This window comes from Neophocaena asiaeorientalis, unplaced genomic scaffold (assembly GCF_003031525.2).
Source record: "Neophocaena asiaeorientalis asiaeorientalis breed wild unplaced genomic scaffold, Neophocaena_asiaeorientalis_V1.1 scaffold116, whole genome shotgun sequence".
Taxonomy (NCBI): domain Eukaryota; kingdom Metazoa; phylum Chordata; class Mammalia; order Artiodactyla; family Phocoenidae; genus Neophocaena; species Neophocaena asiaeorientalis.
Genome location: NW_020174561.1, coordinates 9,172,082 through 9,191,844, shown reverse-complemented (window position 1 = coordinate 9,191,844; position 19,763 = coordinate 9,172,082). Strand labels below are relative to the sequence as shown.

At 35.1% G+C, this 19,763-nt stretch overlaps 1 protein-coding gene across 3 annotated transcripts in view; it reads right to left on the bottom strand.

Annotated features, from left to right (window-relative positions):
* The window catches only part of TFEC (transcription factor EC), a 76,247-nt gene extending 69,978 nt beyond the window's left edge, over positions 1 to 6,269 (bottom strand). For all 3 annotated transcript variants that reach the window (XR_003004909.1, XM_024757821.1, XM_024757822.1), the window contains exon 1: positions 6,142 to 6,269. The gene's annotated coding sequence lies outside the window, so the exon portion shown is untranslated. The remainder of the gene's footprint in view (positions 1 to 6,141) is intronic.
* Positions 6,270 to 19,763: the final 13,494 nt, after the last annotated feature.

Here is a 19,763-nt window from a genome sequence, read left to right as displayed (position 1 = left end):
TGGGTTCCAAAAGAGTACAAAATTTCTGGACAACAAAACTCACAGATTCCAAAGGATTTAGAGTTATAAAGGATTTTAAAGACTGGTTAATTAAGAAAATACAGGTAGAATATCTCATTAATTGAAGATGGCTCAAGAATCAATTAATAGCCTGAAAACTAAGTAATTCTTGTGACATCAAAACTATTTCATGCCAATTTCTTGGGTGATTTTTCTGCCATTGATAGAGGTAGTAATCTCAGAGAGTAATGTACAAAAAGTCTAGACTCTGAAGGAGTATGAATGAATGATACCTCTGGGAAGTGCCCAGCCTTCCAGCTAAAACTCAACATAGAGGGTGTAATCCAACATAGAGGTTTAACATCTCAGGAGATTTGCCCTAGGTCAGTTCATCTCTCTGTGATGCCTTATCCTCTAGATGGAAATAAAAGCAGTGAACTCTCTTAAATGTGCCCTATGGTCTGATTAAAGATTGAAAAGGTCTCTAAAAATCCACAGCACTCCCAGGGAAAAATGCTAAATATCATTATCATTATTACACCAAATGCCATAATTTGGTCTCCTCAGATTCCCTTTTTATGTAGATTCCATCAAACTCTGACTTTTGACTTTTTGCCTCTCTGACCAAATCTCCAATGACAAAGCATAGGGAAATGTTGAGGCAATTAGTGGGAAATGGAAGCAATTAATTCCCTTTTTTAGTGGAGACCTGGCCTCTGTGAACCAGTTTAACCAAAAATAATCAATGACCTTTCTCTGACCAAACTGAAGCAAATCTGCTTGATATTTGTCACTGGTTATCCATCTACTGCTTCAACATTAATGAGTCTCTTCACTTTGCCCCTTTCTTTTATGAAATAGAGCCATCTATCCTGGTCCCTTGTTACCGCTGCAACTGCCACTTTTGCAGATTTAATGTAGTCAAAGACCTCGTTATCCATGTATAAGCCTAGGAACCACTTTTAGCAGAGCTGTGATTTCTGATTTCCCCCAACCCTTCTCCCTTGAACTGTTTCCCCTTCTCTGCTATAAAAATGGGATAAAGTAGAACATTTGTTCAAAATGAATAAAGTAGAACAACAAAGATACAGTTTAAGTTTAAAAGCTCCCCAGAAAAGACTACGGAGTTTACTTAGGTCTAAGACCCTTACAGACCTAGATCCAGGTCGCTGCTCCATCACTTACCCACTGGTCACCTTGGAAAAGTTACCTATCCTTCAAAAGCCTCACTTTTCTCAACAATGGCAATAGCGGACTTGCCTCAAGGGCATGTCAGGCTCAAATGAGGTAATAAAGTCTTTAGTACATGATGAGAGCCCAATGGATGTTAACTATTATCAACTGTGGAAGAGAAAAGACTATTTCATGTACAATATCTGATTTTGATACTGGTTAAAACTCCTTCTAAGATTACTGCTATCAAGCAGAAGTAATTAACATTCACTGTCTCTCTTTTATCCCTCAATAGAGGACTTAATATTTCAGCTTATGCATTTATTTTATAAAGTCTTTCCTTCTCCTAACATATTATAGGATATTTTTGCTTGCTATTTTGTCATTGTTGCTGCTTGTTTTGTCTTTAGACAAATACATCTTAAGCAACTGGCTGTGTTACATATTTCACTTGGTGTGTTCAGTGGGGCTGAATCTAAATGAATTCAGATACTACTTAGTACACCAGTGTTTCCTATTGAAACAAATAGAAATGAGAATGAACTGGCAATGCAGTTTTAGAAAATATGGAAAAGTAGATGTGACCTATGAAGAAAAGGCAAATTATGCAAAGAGTTGCTTCATTCTCTACTTCATTTTGCTCTGAGAGCTCTGTCCTAAGGCAGAGTCCTCCAAGGCTATTTTCATAGGAGAGAATATATGAGACAGTGGCCCCTGGTTATGTTCTGTGCTCTAGAAATCTGTCAGAAATGTGAGATCAGGGATCCCATAGGGAGAAGCAGAGAAGTCCTCCCTTTGGGTTGTGACCTTTATTTCCAATCTTAGAGCTCCCATGACCAATCTAATATTGATATCCTAGGAGCAAATTCAGAACTACTCTTCAAGCACAGGAGACTTTAACCCAACCAGACCCCTCTTCCTTCACACTCAGGCCCAGCCCCAGCCGTTCATTCACTCTCCACGCTAGGTATTAATTCAATATAAAATATTCAGCTAACACTCGCACATATACACACACAGACTTATTTAAAGTCACATGGCAAGTTAGTAGCAAGCTAAAAATGCTTAACTTCTGACTTCCTATTTTACAGTGTGTTCTATCAGCACTAAACAAAGCAACCACAAAGAAATCACTGAATCACTTGCAAATATTTCCTTGGCCCACTGGTTTGGGAGCTAATCCATGTTCAGTTTAAGTGGTTATTTTTACAGTGGAAAATGACACAGTCCACCACCTTTGATTTTCTTATGAAGTAGGTTCTACAATATTTTTAGTAAAGAACTTGCCTTCTGTTGTTGCCAGAGGTACAACCACTTTGCAAAGTATTATCCAGAGACACATAATTGTCTTTGCTGTCTTAAAGCAGATACAGGAGCACTCTATAAACAAAATCTAAAACTTATGACTCTGGTCTTTCATCCCACCAATCTGTGTTCCAAATGGCCAGAGATATCCTGCTAAAACACAATCAGAACAAGCTACTCTTGTTAAAACTGTACAACCCTTAAAAGCATAGTTCTTATGGTCTGCCCCCACCTTAACTCTCCAGCTCTTCTTTATGTTATTCCCCACAATGATTCCAAGCTATAATCAAAGACCCCTGAATGTGTCATGCTTTTCACATCTCTGCTCTGATGGAAAGAGAAAATCATCCATCATGTGAAAAGTGCCTTACATATGTGTAGGACAATCATAAGCTATAGAAGAGGAAAAGTGATTGATTAAATGGAGAGAAACATTTGAGAGATGCCTCTTAGCCTAAGACTAATTAAAGAGAAGCCTAAAAGTTTACCAAACCTTAGAGTCTGATGGTAAAAATGCTACTGACAAAACTTCTGTTACAGACCTCAATAGTTCAGTAGGTTCAAATCTATTTGAATTTGCACAGGATCAAAGGGAGCCGAGAATGTAAACATCCTAGCTGCTGAGGAATTCCCTGCAGACACTAGCTGACAGCATTACCTGTCTATAGAGAGATTTTCAAGGCAAACAGGTACTGGTCTAGATTTTTGGGGAGTGTGGAAAGATGTCTGATAGAATGAGTTTTCACCAATGGAGAAAAAAAGGGATACAGTGAAATGTCTGACTGAACACATAACCCTGGCTCAAATGCTTTTCTGGATGGAAATCCACACAAGGAAGCTAAATATCTTTCAGAACTTAATTGTTCATGTGCATAGAACTTTTGTATTGGAAACATGTTCACAAAACAAGGAATAAAGAAAGGAACAAAGGGAGGGATAGAAGGATTCTCTGGCCCAGTGGAAGAAGCTAGAAAGTGAATCACAATCTGTTCCAGTACACAGGCTGAGGAGGAGTGTTTCAGGAAAGGCAAGAAATGATTTGGAAACACTCTTCCATGGTAACTCTTGGGAATAAACGTAAGGGGAGATGGAAATTCGTATTAAACCTCAATCTCTTTCCTAGACTCATTCCTTTCAATTGCCTTTTTTAGTTCTATTTTTGAATTTCACATGTTCTTTCAAATGTGAAGTGATAAAAAGAAAAACAGCAACCTAATGGGCTTTAAGATCATCAGGCTCAACCTCCTGCTGTATTCTGAGAACAATTACAACATTAGAACCTAGGGTTTTCTGTCCTTAACCAATCTGTTCTTAAAATTGTCACCTAAGGAAATTCCACAACCTATCTTACTATCTCACTTTTCAATACAGATCCCCCCAATTTTCCTAATGTTTAACATAAACTACCTGTAATACATTCCCATATCATTCTTTTTTGCTGATGAGTAATTGGCCAAGACATCCATGCTCCAATAGCTATAATTTAATGGAATCACAAAATTATCATCAACTAAGTTCTCACAAGCAAAATAATGTCTGACCAATTTTGGTGTATCTCCAAACACCTATACCCTGACCTACAGATTCCTGAACAGGCTGGTAATTCACAACTCTAGAAGATAAGGGATATTTTTGTATGTTCATTTATTGATACTCATTTTTCTATAAGACTACTGTTAAGCTCTCCCCTCATAGGTTATGTTTTTGAAAACACTTGTGATTCTTACTGTTTTCCTCATACATCCTCTGCTCTATGCCTCACTGACTCTTCTTCCTAATCTTAGTAAATATAATCAGTAAAACCTGAGCAAGAACTATATTTTGCACTATACATTTGTTTTGGGTTTTTTTGCCAAATAGTATAAAATTTGCAATCTGCTATTTGTAAACATTGCTTCTCTGGATCTGCTATCACTCCATTGCTTAATCCAATATTTTTTACTATAGAGTTAATTAAATTTTCCTCCATGAAGAATCTGGTATGTCTAGTGAATTTCATTTTATACAATGATTTGTACAAAAATAAAATTGACTTCTATTTATAATTGATTAATAAAGAATTGACGATTATACATCCACTTGTATATTTATTACTTTATCAGTATCCATCATTATTCCTTTGAATCATATTTCACTAGTTTATTTGAAACTATCATGTAAGAATATTTTATTTCTTTCAGTTTCTCCTTTCTAACTATTCAAACCACTGTTTTCAAAATTATTTTCCATTTTCACTGTGTTAATTACCACAATTTCTGAAAATGTCACTAATGCTAGACATTTCCATCAGATTTAAATACCTCATAATTATTTTGGCTATCTAAAACTTATAATAAACACTTGTGTCACAGTCATTAAAATTAAGCTGATTTTTAAGGAACTTTTTTCAGTTTGTTTCATTTTTGACATCAGCTCCAACTTCCAGTTCAATAAAATTACTCATACATTGAACTATTCTACTGCTTTGTAATGAAATAGACATTTTTTAAAAAGTAATGATAATCAAACCAAAGAAATAGACAACATGAAAATTATCTCTATTCTATTTGTTTTATAGCTAAAAAAAGTTTTCATTCTCAAAATGGAGATTACAAAGTTTGGCCTATTTAAGGTAGCTTCCACCAAAAAAAGTAAAAGATTTAGTATTAATTCAAAAGTTACTTGAAAGTGTAAAGCTACACTCAGATTCATCTAAAATAGAAGTGAAGCAGAATTGTCTGAATAATCTTGATAATGAACTCTATATTCTGTTTCACTTTGCTTTGTTGACACAGTCTCTGAACAGGGAAGAACTGTGAAAGTTATTTTAAATTCTCTTAACTTTAAATGAAGTTTCTAGTAAATAAGTTACTAAAAAGCTACCCAAAATGAATTAAAGATTACCTCAGGTTTATTTTCTTCTCAAAATGTGTATTCTCAATGAAACATTTTAAGATGATACCGAAAGCATGGGATTATAATTCATATAAACAAATATATATAAAATATATTTTTTATGTACATATATATATAAACAAATATATATATAATCTTCCGGTCCCTACTACAACTCTGCTAATTATTACAGTTGAAAACTATTACTAATAAACTAATTGAAAACTATTATAATAAAAAGTTATTGCTTTGGGATTTTGACATCTCCTACACAAATTTTTCAGATTCAAATCTCCATAAAAAACAGAATAACTTTTAATGCTGGAAAAATAATATATGCTAAAATACTATCTGGTGTTATTTCTGCTATGAATAGTATGCATATTTTCTTACCTTTAATAGCCAATAAAATATATATTGCTAAAAGTAGAAATTAACATTTACTCATAAAATAAAAGATGCAATAAAATGTTAAATCATGTTCCAATTTAGTAAATATCCAGGAATATTAAACTGGAAGAAGAAATTCCTTTGGTTATCATGAAATAAAACAGTGATTTCTATATCTTGATTAAAATAAGACATTAATAGATTGAGTTTTAGATATATTTTACCCAAATTAGAGCAAATCATAGCTCAACTACTCTAATATCCTGATATCCAGTGATCACGCAAGATGAAACTATAATTATCAGCAAGCCACACATATCAAAGTAAAATAGGTATTGATTAGACTTGTCTTTCACAGTTTAAAGTACAGAAAATTAACTTGCCAGTTTAGTTACCTACCAGCAATGACTGGATTCTATCAGTGTTATCACCTTTACAAACAGCACCAAATTATAATCCCTCTTCCCATAACATAAGCACCATGCCACAGGAGACAACCAAAGTAAACGTCCTGATCATGAATAATGAATAGTTTGGACTGGTTGGAATCCACTTAGTTGAGGAAAGAGAAAAGAGAAGTGGCTCATTAGGGCATTTCCTGAACCTTGGTTGGAATTTCAGTTAAGGAAGAAGAAATGACACAGCAGTTTCATGTACGGGGACTTCCTTTCTTTATGTGAAATATGCTACCAGTTTGAGAAATAGCACTCCAACAAAAGTACTCCACAGTAATGTGACCACAGTAAAAGCTCTAGTTGATCCCATTATTGCCCCATATTCAACATTTCTTCCCAGAATAAACACAAGCAGTAAATGGTTGTTATCAAAATGGACTAAGGTCCCACATTTATTGCGATGTGTCAAGTCTCACACTTAACGTTTCTTCAAAAAGCTGACCTGCACCAATTTTCAGTTTTTAAGAATTGCAGTTTTGTTAAGAGTGTTAACAGATTTTGAGTTTTTGCTTTAGGTCATTAAATTTCCCATATTTCATATAATCACATTTTCCTTACATATGATTTTGCTCTCAAATTCCAGGATAATTTTCATCTTGTCCAGGAATATTTTATTTTCCTATGTAGTTGGAAGATATATATTTCAACTTACAAGATTTCTAATTTTTATTATTATTTTTCATATCCCAGTGTGACGTATTTTTAAGGGACGTGAGTACTGGTTACTCACTCACTACCTTTATAAATGAAACATCTAAAGAGGTCTCATTTTATATATTAGTTACCTGCATGAAAGTAAAAACCTAAAGATACAACTTTGTTCCCACACTATAATTTGTGCTGTGAAAATTTGCATTTACTTTATAACAGTTACATCATTACATATAACAATTACTAAAGTTTCATGCAAAGGTTACATTCAAATTCCTCTCTGTGTTTTATAAAATCATGCAGTTGGGCTTCCCTGGTGGCACAGTGGTTGAGAATCTGCCTGCCAATGCAGGGGACACGGGTTCGAGCCCTGGTCTGTGAAGATCCCATATGCCGCGAAGCAACTAGGCCCGTGAGCCACAATTACTAAGCCTGCGTGTCTGGAGCCTGTGCTCCGCAACAAGAGAGGCCGCGATAGTGAGAGGCCCCGCACACCGCGATGAAGAGTGGCCCCCACTTGCCGCAACTGGAGAAAGCCCTCGCACAGAAATGAAGACCCAACACAGCCATAAATAAATAAATAAATAAATAAATATAAAATCATGCAATTAAATTGACATTGATGTTTGTCAAGGAGTGAGGTTTATGTGAAAATGTCTCAGCACTTTGTGTCTCCTCTGAAGAACTGCAAAACTATTAAGTAAAAATTTTAAAAGTTCTCTCATTATCAATAACTAATTTTTGAGTCACCTTACATTTTCTTATGATGTTATCACACATTTAAATCTCCTAAGGTGATGGGAAGGAGTAAGTACTTAATTTAAAGCAAAGGTGATTGATTTAAGCTAATTTTAGAAATAAAGAAAACAAGATTAATAAGAAACATTGTTAAGAAAGAGAAACATATGGGATTTTAACTCATATTAGAAACTGCTTCAGATAGAATTATAATTTAAAACACATTTGTGTGATTCAGAAGGTAAGTTTTGAAGCTCTGTTATTATAAGGGCATACATTTTGGTTTTTGAAAAGTTGGAAATGCACACGTGGACACACACACCTGAAGCAAAAGGCACCAATGTGTCAACAGCGCTTATATCTTAATGGTGGACTAGAGGAGCACTTAAGATATTTTAAAAGTTTTGTTTACCTATAGCTTCTATATTTTATATAATAAACATGTTTGTAATTTGTATTAAAATATAGTTTTGATTTTAAAAATAGTTTGTACACCAAAACATTTAAGGATAGTATACTACTTTGTGTGATACTGTGATATAATAAGAAATAAATATTTGGTCTTCATCCTTGGTTCCTGGTTCACGGTTCTTAATAGGGGTGAGAAGAGCATCTTTTGTTAATCATGTAAGCCCATTTCAACTAGTACATGAGCTTATGTTGAAGAGGTGACTTCTTTGGCCCCAAAATAGTTTCCGGATGAGGGCTGGTTGTCAGAGGAAACAACCACGTGATTAGAGCGTTGTTTTTCTAAATCACAGATTTGATAATTTTATTCTCCTTACTTGTAACCATCAGAAGATTCCTACTGCCTAAACTGATTCCCATTACTCTAGAATAACATATAAAAGTCCTCACAACCAAATCTAAGTCTGGATTTCAAGCTTCATCATAAACATCCTTCCTTCCTTCTGCTTAGAATGTTCTGATGCAAGACTCTCCCTTTTTCAAAGTCTAGATTGTGTCTGACCTCCTGTCTGTAGGTTTTTCTTGAAAGATAAGAATTAAATGCTCTTGTGTGTGTGAACAAACGGAACTTTACATATCTTTCTACTATAAGTATTAATGTCAGTATATTTTAATCCCAAATAAATTTGTAAATTCATTATAATATCCATCAAAATTCTAGTTACAGTCTATTGGTGTTTCTATTATTATTTACTAAGAAGAATAAATGAAAAACATAGCCAAAATATTTTGAAATTAAAAAATAGTGAAGAAGGACTTGACTAATGAGATACTGGACATACTGTAAAACTACACTAATCAAAACAGCTTACTGATGGCATACAGTAGACAGAAAACGCAAACATGCATTTTTAGAAATTTAGTATATGTTGAAGGTTGCATTTCACATCAGTAGGAAACAGATATATTTCTCAATAAATACTTTAAGGGCAAATAGCTAACAATTTGTTGGGAGAGAGGGAGAGAGGAAGAGAGAAGTAGAGAGAGACCCATACTTCTACTATACCAAAAACTCAATTTCAAAATCTTGAAGATGCAAATATAAAATTTTCAAAATCACCCCCCAAAATGTGACTATTTTGTAATTCATAAAGTAGAGAAAAATATCAAGAAAGTCTAACGTACTTGACCACATACAGATTAAAATCTTTCTAAGAAAAATACTTTTTAATGACTAAAAAAAATCTTGGGAAATGCTTTTATTCCTTAGCTTTAAATCATATAACATGTAGGTAATCGTTACACTGTATTATAAAGGTTTGATTGTCTTCTTATCTAAAGATGTACTTATTGCTGGATTGGACCATAACTTTTTCTTCTTTGTATTGGTAATTCTTAGTTTCATGACACTGGAAATTATGTAAAATGCTTATATTTATTCCAGGCAGGGAACAAAGGACCTGGGATATTTAGACCCCCCCCTAAAATCCATCAGCCACTGGTTTCAGGCTGCCTCCAAGGGAACATTAACACCCAAGCATATCCTGCCCAAGCTGCAGCTGGGCAAAGTGGAATCTGTTCTGCTGAGGGCAGCCTTCTGACAAAACTTCCATTGCAGGCAATTGGAAGACAAGCCTGAGATGGTAAGTGGTATATGGAAGTATAGACAGAACATGGACAGCATATGCTCCAAGTACTTATAATTAGTCCTGTCACACAATAGACAGTGTATATTAAATACTAAGCCTTATGTTCTTCACAGTAGCTTCTCCATCAAAACCAATATTTTATCTATTATTAATTAATCAGCTTCTACTGAATGTCTACCATGTATCAGGCAGTAGGATACAAAGACAAGCTGTTGTGATCCTTACCCTCAAGGAGATTAAAATCTAATAGAATTTGGAAGATAAATTACCTATGGTTTAAGTTAGTTAAAGGCGGAGAAACAGTAATTTAGTAGATGAATATATGAAATAGAAAACAAAAATGATGCAAGGAATAAATGGATTGTTTTCTTACATCTGATTTTGTGAAGGACTGGGATATTGAAATGAGAAATGCCACAAAAGTAGAGGCTGCTTCGTTTCTAAAGTCAAACATATTTGGGGGCACTAAGGTAACAATCAGTAATAGATAATGTCTATGATAAATAATGTTTAAGTTAAAAACATATGAACAGACCATAGAAGAAAAAATTTCTGTTTGCCAAATGGCAGCTAATGCACTTTTGGAAATGGACTCAAAAAACATTCCTACAAGTAAGTAGAAAGCAGACAAGAAGATTGCATACCAGCTCTTCAAAAAAGAAAAACAATGCATTCATTGTAACTTCAGACTGCTTTCATAGAAGTCTCAAAGATAAAAGGTTATTGGTAAAGAATCCTTTTAATGGCAATTGATTTTGTACATATATACCTGGATGTTGAGGGTCATTATGCCCATAAGTATGCCTTTTTTCTTACCAACAAGTAGCCTAGTTTAAGATAATCATTAATTTTTAAAAAACTTCCAACCTGATAAACACTGAAGAAATCTAACTTCTCTTTTAAAAAGCTAAATTCAAGGAAAAGATACAACTCTCCTAAGAAGTTTGGAGAAAAAGTCCAGAATCAATATTACCATAGAAAACAAACAAAATCAGATGTGAGTATATAGAACTGGAGTTTATATGTCCCTCAGGGATAGAAATTATCCTTTTACAGAGAGATTAATATTACCATTAAGTCATTTGGCAAAAAATTCACATTGATTATTCAAAAGTCTGATTTCATTACCAGAAGTGCATAAGTTAGAAAGTGAATGTTCCCTGTTTGTATGTGATTACTCTACACTTTGCCTGAATAGCACTTTAAGATAAACACTAAATATCAAATCTGATCTTAGATTCCAATATCATTTAAGAATTACAGAACATCAAACATATAGGAATTCATCCCACTAAAATACTAACACTGAAACTTATCTAGATTTCTACTATTTCACTAGCACATTAGCAAGTGTAGTATTTGCAAACTTTCAATATATCTTTTAAAACTGCATTTAGGTTTTATTCCATCAAAGTTATTATGTCCTTAAGAAGCGTACTAGGCATGAGAGCTGTGGAACACGTGTAAGATCAGTATAAATATACAATTGCAATAGTAGTACTTTTTCAGTTCTAAAATGCTCTCATCTACTTCAATGAACTTCACAAACATCAACTCATCAATCCACAGTGTCAGTAGAAGTGCATGACTTAACATCGCTCTGTGAGAAATGGAGAATCAAATGACTTTTGCAAGTTTTTCTGTCCCCAACAAATCAGTTTTGAAGAGCACGAAGTCTCTACAAACCTTTAAGGCATTAATATAATTTAATTCTTCTATGATGCCAAGGGCTTTAAGAATTCTCTAGAGTTTATGTTTAATCTCGGCATACACCAGAGAATTAAACAAAGAATCGGCTCTTCTAAAAATTATGAAGTAGGCAAAATTTGTCTTTAACATGCAATCTCTATGTCTTTTTCCCTTTTGCCAGACAGGTGCCATGATCCCTTATCATCTCCCCACTTTGCCACTATCTAAAACTATTTTTAGGAAACTCTCTAATTAATTCATTATGTACTTTATTCGCCAAGGTATAAATGCCTAATAAGACTTAAAATATTCTCCTTCCCCAAAGCATTTGCATTTGGAAGGTAATAAATCCTTAAGGTAAAGACAGAAGATATATTTAAAATTGGGAAGGGAAAATTATATATAAAATTCCAGAAATCAGAAATATTCCATGGAGGCTACCATCTAACCTATACTCAGACGAGACAATGTATTTATTATCCGTAAAATAAGTAAAAGTATAAAGCTTCTTCCTTTGTAATATTAGGAAGTTCCAAATGAGAAGGCATCTCCCATGATTGACACTGCAGCTCCCTAGAGATTGGGGAAATTATAATTCTTTTGCAGTCTGCCAAAATTGTACAGTTGCTCTCTGCTAGACAGGGGAGGACAGGATATGCTGTGGTAACAAAAACCTTCAAAAAAATACAGAGTGTTAAAAACAAAACGTTATTTTATACTAAGTCCAGTGTGGATTGCGGGGGATGGGGGGGAGGGAGGCTGTGTTCCACACAGTTACTCAAGAACCCAGGATAATGGAGGCTCCATCTCCATATATGCTTTCAACACCACTGAGGCAGGCAAACAGGATGCAATGAACCATATGCAGGTTCTTAAAGCTTCTGTAGGAAGTGACACTTGTCACTTCTGTTTGTCATTCATTGGCCAAAGCTGTCAATGACCATGTCTACTTCAAAGGAAATTAACCTGCATAATCCTTCCATATATTGAGAGAACTGGGATATTTGTCATTAGGATCAATGACTATAAAACTCTCCTAATAGCCTTTAACTTATCAACTTTTCCCAAGGGAATCGCTCTTTAGTAAAGTTTAGTTCTCCTGTATTGTCACCTAAGAAACAAATTCAGTCCATGCAATAATAAGTTATGAACTTTATTCTGAAACTCATTATAAATACAAATAGGAAGAGAGAGTAGGTACAGGAATAAGGGAGGGAGTAGACTGACAGAGAGATGACGATGATAATTTTGATTACCATGATTTGGGGAGATAAAAACTAAAATAAAAGAAAAGCTCTCTGTATGAGTATATATGTGTTTATCAGTATTGTTATTTTTGTTCTTAAGATCTATGCCAAAATGCTTTCCGGAATCCGCAAGGAGGGAATTGCCATCTTTCAAAGAAGTATAAAAATATGAGACACTTCACAAATTCATAGTTTGCTATAAGCAAACATGAAGTTTCCCTGAGTAAACTATAATAATTATAACAGTATAATAATTTTTAAAGGAATACAATCTGGAAAGGTAATAAGATCAGAGATAGAGAAAGGATAAGTGTAGAAAGTGTTTCCTATTTCCATTTTGAGGGTTTTTAAAATTCCTTTAGAGGTTTAAAAAAATGCCCATGCACACCAAAGAATCATCAAAGTATACTTCTTGGGGGCTTCCCTGGTGACGCAGTGGTTGAGAGGCCGCCTGCCGATGCAGGGGACACGGGTTCGTGCCCCGGTCCGGGAAGATCCCACATGCCGCAGAGAGGCTGGGCCCTCCCGTGAGCCATGGCCGCTGAGCCTTTGCGTCCAGAGCCCGTGCTCCGCAACGGGAAAGGCCACAACAGTGAGAGGCCAGCATACCGCAAAAAAAAAAAAAGTATACCTCTTGTTTTAATCTATAATTTTTGGTTGACATTTTTAACTACAATAAAACTACTCTGACAAAGTAAAATAAGAAGAACTAGAAGGGGGAAGAGGGGAGTAAGATTGTCTTGTTCCTCAAGTAAGATAGGAAGTAATATGCAATAATCTACAAAGTCTAGGTGTGACCTAGACAAAGAGAGTAGAATAAAGCAAGGTATAAACATTCTGCTGGGGATAATTCATACACTTGGTGACAAGAAATGTTAGTGGTATTTAAATTTACTTTGGTCAGTAGATGCATCATGATGTGGGAATACAACAAAGGAAAATGGGGCTCATAGGACTTCAATAAAGGTGTCAACAAATGCCAGGAAAATGATGGCACTGGCAGGAATAGTCTTTGTTTAATTGACAATGTTTTACTAATTAGCCAACATGATTTGTTTTTATTCCCTAATTTTTAAAAAAAATGTATACAGATAGTCCCCAACTTACAATGGTTCAACTTATGATTTTCGACTTTACAATGGTGCAAAAGCAATACTAGTTCAGCAGAAATCATGCATCAAATTTTGAATTTGGATCTTTTCCTAGGCTAGTCATATGTGGTAAGATGCTCTCTCCCCATGCTGGCAGCATCAGTGAGCCGCAGAGCCGTCAGCCACATGATCACAAGGATAAACAATAGATACACTCACAACCATTCTGTTTTTCACTTTCAGTGCAGTATTCAATAAATAACATGAGATATTCAAACTTTATTATAAAATAGGCTTTGAGTTAGGTGATCTTGCCTAACTATAGGCTAATATAAGTGTTCTGAGCACATTTAAGGTAGGCTAGGCTAGGCTATGATGTCTGGTAAGTTAGGTGTTTTAAATACATTTTCGACTTACAATATTTTCTACAATGGGTTTATTGGGACGTAATCCTATCGTCAGTTGAGGAAGACATGTACATACAGAGAGAGAAAGAGAGAAAGAGCATTAATATTTTCTATTAATAAGATTTTTCACCTCATTTGGGCTCAGAAGAGAGAGGCCAAACTAAATTCACAAATTAGATTTGGAAATATCTTTTCATTTCAATTTTTACAGGGCACATGAAATAGAAATTACAAATAGAAAGACCTGATATTTTAATATTATTTTTGTTTTACAATTGCATTTTAAGTACTCCATTTTTATTTACTTTTTTCCCCATATTAGGAATCTATTGTGATGCTTAAATTGCACAGTGTCGTGATGATCAGCTTTGAGTTCCGGGGTTAATGACATCAAACCTGGCAAGCACAAACGTGCAGCCACATATTCACGACACAGAGCCACTAACATCGTGGCCAATGAAAACCATCCTACACTTTCTAAATCACATTCCCATCCCCGCCTTTGCCATTTGGGACTTATCTGATATGGGTTAACCCAGATTCGCCAGAATCCATGAATGGTTCTTGCATTTGTAGGAACTGTGATTCTTATGCCAGATATTAAGGAATTAACATTGGATTACTCACTTTCATTTTGTCAGAGTTCAAATGTTAGGATAAATTAAATACACTGCCATGGCTTAGGAAATTTAAAATGGAACACATTCTTTTAGGTAGAGGTTTCCCTCAAGGGAACGTTAAGACTTAATTTCCCAGGATACTTAGTTAATGTAACTTGAATATCGTAACTTGAGTATCTATCTCCTGTTGTGACATTGAAATGAGAAGGATCTGTCAAATATACTGAAATATTTCTTGAAACATAAATAACTGGGTGTATCTAGACTAGCATGTAAGCATACTAATTACACTGGGTGTAAGCTATGTGAATTGCCTTATCTTTCAATATAACATTTGTATTTATTGCATTTCCCATATGGTAATGCTTCCTTTCATTTTGCTATCAACTAATGAGGGAAAAATAGAAAAATATATATATATATACATATCCAACTAAACTGCTAGAGAAGGTCGGCCAAGTATTACAAAATATAAGCACAACTCTATTCAGATATCAGTACTAGATTCAAGTAACTTGGGGCATGTGTGTCATGTGCCAGGAGCTGTGCTAGGTGCTTTCACTTGAATATGAAATGCAGTGATTTAAAAGTTTTTAAAAAGGTAACATACTTCAGAAATTATAAAGTTAGAATATTGGAAAATTCAACTCGTTGAAAACTTCCTATGTTAAATAAGAGAAAAAGAGAGCTGGTAAGTGGCAGTGACCAGAGCTGGTATATCTGAAAATCTATAACAAGTAATAGTGTGCTCAGAAGTGATTCTTTTCTCATGTGTATGGATCTTGCTAATCATGTAGAAAACTATACTTCATTTTCTGGTTTCAACTCAAAGCAGGCAGAGCTGAGTTTTGAAAAACCCAGGGATTTCAGAGGTTCTATGCTCCCTGTGTTGGATGACAGGTCTGAAACAAAGAAAACACACACACACACACACACACACACACACACACACACTCACACGCACAAAAATAATATGGCAAAGCTTCACAATCAGCCAGTTCCTGAAACAAGGGGCAAAAGATGCATCTCTCACACCATATATAGACCTACAACTGTTCACCTTCTGCTGGCAAGCTGATATAAAGCTACAGATCAGTTATTAGAGAAAAACAACTGTGACATGGGAAAAACAATAGTGAAAGTGGTGCCTAGTAAGCTTCATTTTAAAGAAAAGGAAATACAGGTAAAAGTATCAGATGCAATAGTTAGATTTTAGATGTCTATACTATCAAGTCACAGAATATAGGTAGCAAAGTGAAAAATGACATTTTAGCACAACGAGATGAATGCAAACCCACAGGTACCACTGATAGTTGGTAGGATGGCATTCTTTTCTAGAATAGAGTCACAGAAGAACATGCTTGGCTTTAAAAATAGTATGATATACATATATATTGTGGAATGATCACCATGATCAAAATAATTAACATATCCATCACCTCACTTAGTTAACTCTTTTTTTAAATGCTGAGAACACTTTTCTACTCTCAGCAAATTTCAAGTATGTAACACCATATTATTAACTATAGTCTAGTTGAAAGCAGAACTTTGTAGTTAAAATGGACAAACAAGTTCGTTATTAATTTGTTAGTATTTCATCCTTATAGGAATATTAAACCTAATTATGGATGTAATAAGTAATCCAGAATGGCTTTTTATTAAATGAAATTGCCGCAAAAAGATTTGGAAGCTAGAACTAAACATTAAAAAGAAAATTATCCATGCCTGAATCCAACAGAATGCAGGACTCATTCAGGAGTCAGGCAGGGATGATGGGGAAAAATGAATAAGTCAATATCTAGGTCAATATGCCTCTTCTCCTTCTAAATTCCATTAATAAATCTCATGAATTCAACATGGAAATAACTGAATAAAGCTCAAAATTATAAAGTTGAATAACATATTTGGGCTTCTCTTAAACCTAAAGGCTCAAATTTTCCAGAAATAGAAAATAAACTTCCCTTACATTGAGAGAGAGGGCTATAATATGTGATTACAAATATATGTACTTTTGTTGCAAAAACTAGAATCTTTTTACCAGTTAACTCAAACTGCCTTGACTTCTCATGTTTATGCAAAACAGATTTTTTGGAGAAAAAAAAGAAAGGTACTGTAACATCAGAGGAAATCATCAAAGAACTAGTGGCAACATCTTAAGGCTTTTATCAAAGTAGTGAGGGAATGCATTAAAGCAACAATATCTGAAGCTTACATGTGACGGGACTACTAAATTGAATAGTGTATCTTATGAACATATGTGGATATAATGATTTTTTTGTTAGAATACCTCATTCTGAAGGACTTTCTTCTGAGTAAGAGAACACTATTCTCTCAAGACAATTCAGAAAAAAAAAATCCACCAATATTTCATTAATAATAGATATCTCACACTCTACAAACAGAGGACCAAAGTTTTTGAAAACTATATGCACTATAAGTGAAGGTTATACAAAGGGGAATAAGCTTATGAATGGAAAAAGTCATTTAAAAATCCTTCATCAAATTCCTACGAGACGATGGTGGGCTAAAACATGAATTGTTAAAACTGTCATAGTATCAATCAATATGTAAGGGTTTAAGTAAAAATAAGGGGCTCTCACCTAGCAAATCTTGCTGAACAAACTATGATTAAATTTGAGATTTCTATTTACATTTATCAAAATCTGTTAAAAATAAACCATTTCTTATTTTTCAAAGAAAAAGTATCAAAAACAGTATATAGTTTTACCTGCAAATAATAGTTAAGAACAAAAAGGAAAGGAAACCCATATGAAAATGCATGTTTTAGTATTTAACAGAGTATGACTATTTGAGATGCTTTACCTAAAAATGTCATGAGAGGTCACCAATGGGTTCACTCATACCCTTACAAATCCAAGGTCAACCTCTTATGCATATCCAGTCTATGCAGGGCTCAAAATGAACTAAACACTACTGAATTCTTTGATTAATGAAGTAGAATATATGGGTGGGAATCGTGACACTATGAAAGAAAACTCTTCTGGGTGCTGAATGTGGCCTTCCTGCGAATGTGAACTACAAAACCACTAGTATCCAATTCCGGGACCCTCAGCTGCCAAATAATGCTTAGTTATTTTCTCAAAAATAAAAAGGTAATCTACAATCTCTAGAAGTGTATCACTTAAATTTATGGCAGAATTAGAATCTAAGTTTTCCAATGTGAACAATGTTAAATTTTACTCAGAAATTGTAAACTTGGGCCTCTGAACGTTAAACAAAAAGTGACTTGCCCCAAAGAAGACAGGAGTAGGATTCATTAAGTATTCTAAAGTCCTTCTATGCACATTCTCCATCATGGTCAGAACAAGTCTTATGGGATATCATGCAGTAGGATAATGTTACTGTCTTCTAACTGATATTTTAAGGTATTTGTACAGCATCTATCTAACGAGAATAGGCATTTGCTCTTAATTAGTACTAATCATGTAGCTCTTATATTCAAAATAAGAGATTTATTACATGCTCTGAACATAAAATTTAAATTATTTAGAATATATTTTCCTTTCACAGTGTTATAGTTACCAAGAATAGATAAACTGACCTACACTTACTTTGTTATAAAATCTTATTAGAGGGGCTTCCCTGGTGGTACAGTGGTTAAGAACCTGCCTGCCAATGCAGGGGACACGGGTTCGAGCCCTGGTCTGGGAAGATCCCACATGCCATGGAGCTACTAAGCCTGTGCGCCACAACTACTGAGCCTGCGCTCTAGAGCATGAGAGCCACAACTACTGAGCCCACATGCTGCAACTACTGAAGCCCGCACGGCCTAGAGCCCGTACTCCGCAACAAGTCACCACAATGAGAAGCCTACGCACCGCAACAACAACGAAGAGTAGCCCCCGCTCACCACAACTAGAGAAAGCCCCGCACAGTAACGAAGACCCAATGCAACCAAATATAACTAATAAATTAATCAAAAAAAAAAATCTTATTAGAATGTAAGTTTATTTTCCTCTGGCTACTGTATCAGCAAAATGTCCTTCAAATCCTCTAGTGTTTGTTTCCTCGGTTTTTTTGAGCAACCACTTGGGAAGCATATTTAAGGGTCTAAATGTTAGGTAATAAAAGGAATCACTGCTTCCTGGTAAAGAGCCAGACGCTGAATGTTATCCTCTTCTTCAGCACTTTGACTGCCTATACCTGCTGATTCCAGGCAACTGACAGCTTCCCAGCCTCAGGCTCTGAGGCATGATCTGTAGTTCTACCTGGAACCTGCCTGTGTAAGATCTAAAATACTTGACTGGGACAAGCAGCACCCGTGAAGAAGTTTCTCTTTTCCAAATTTGTTTACACTGAGCAGCACTGTCTACTTCAGTGGAAGGGAGACCAAATTCAATTTTTCCAGTTATGTAAGGAATTGCGTGGGCAAAACCTGAGCAAACCAGCACACCAGATCCAAAGAACCCCAGTGTTGTTGCAGTGCTGCCTAAAAATTGGCACCATGTGATGCTACAAAGTTGGCCAGATCCTTAATCCAACACAACTAGCAAAAAGAAAAGAAATAGGCTTACACTTATTTATGTGAAAAATATCTTTTCCTTGTTTCATACGGTAATTTCAAAGAGGGCAAAAGCTTTTTCAGTTTAATCACCATTGTACCCCACTACAAAACTTTGGCACAATATATATACTAGTGTTTAATAGCTCTCTGTGGAATGCATGAAATTGACAGACATTTGGTATTGATTATACTCCCTATAATTTAAATGCAGCCAAAGTCATCCATTTTTGTTTCAGAAACATGTATGTCAAAAAAACAAAAACAAAAACAAAAAAAACGGGGCTTCCCTGGTGGCGCAGTGGTTGAGAGTCCGCCTGCCGATGCAGGGGACACGGGTTCGTGCCCCGGTCCGGGAAGATCCAACATGTTGTGGAAAGGCTGGGCCCGTGAGCCATGGCCGCTGAGCCTGCGCGTCCAGAGCCTGTGCTCCACAGCAGGAGAGGCCACAACAGTGAGAGGCCTGCGTACCGCAAAAAAACAAAAAAACGGCAAAGCATCTGGGGCAAAATTACACAGTACTTTATATTTCTGAAGTTGTGAA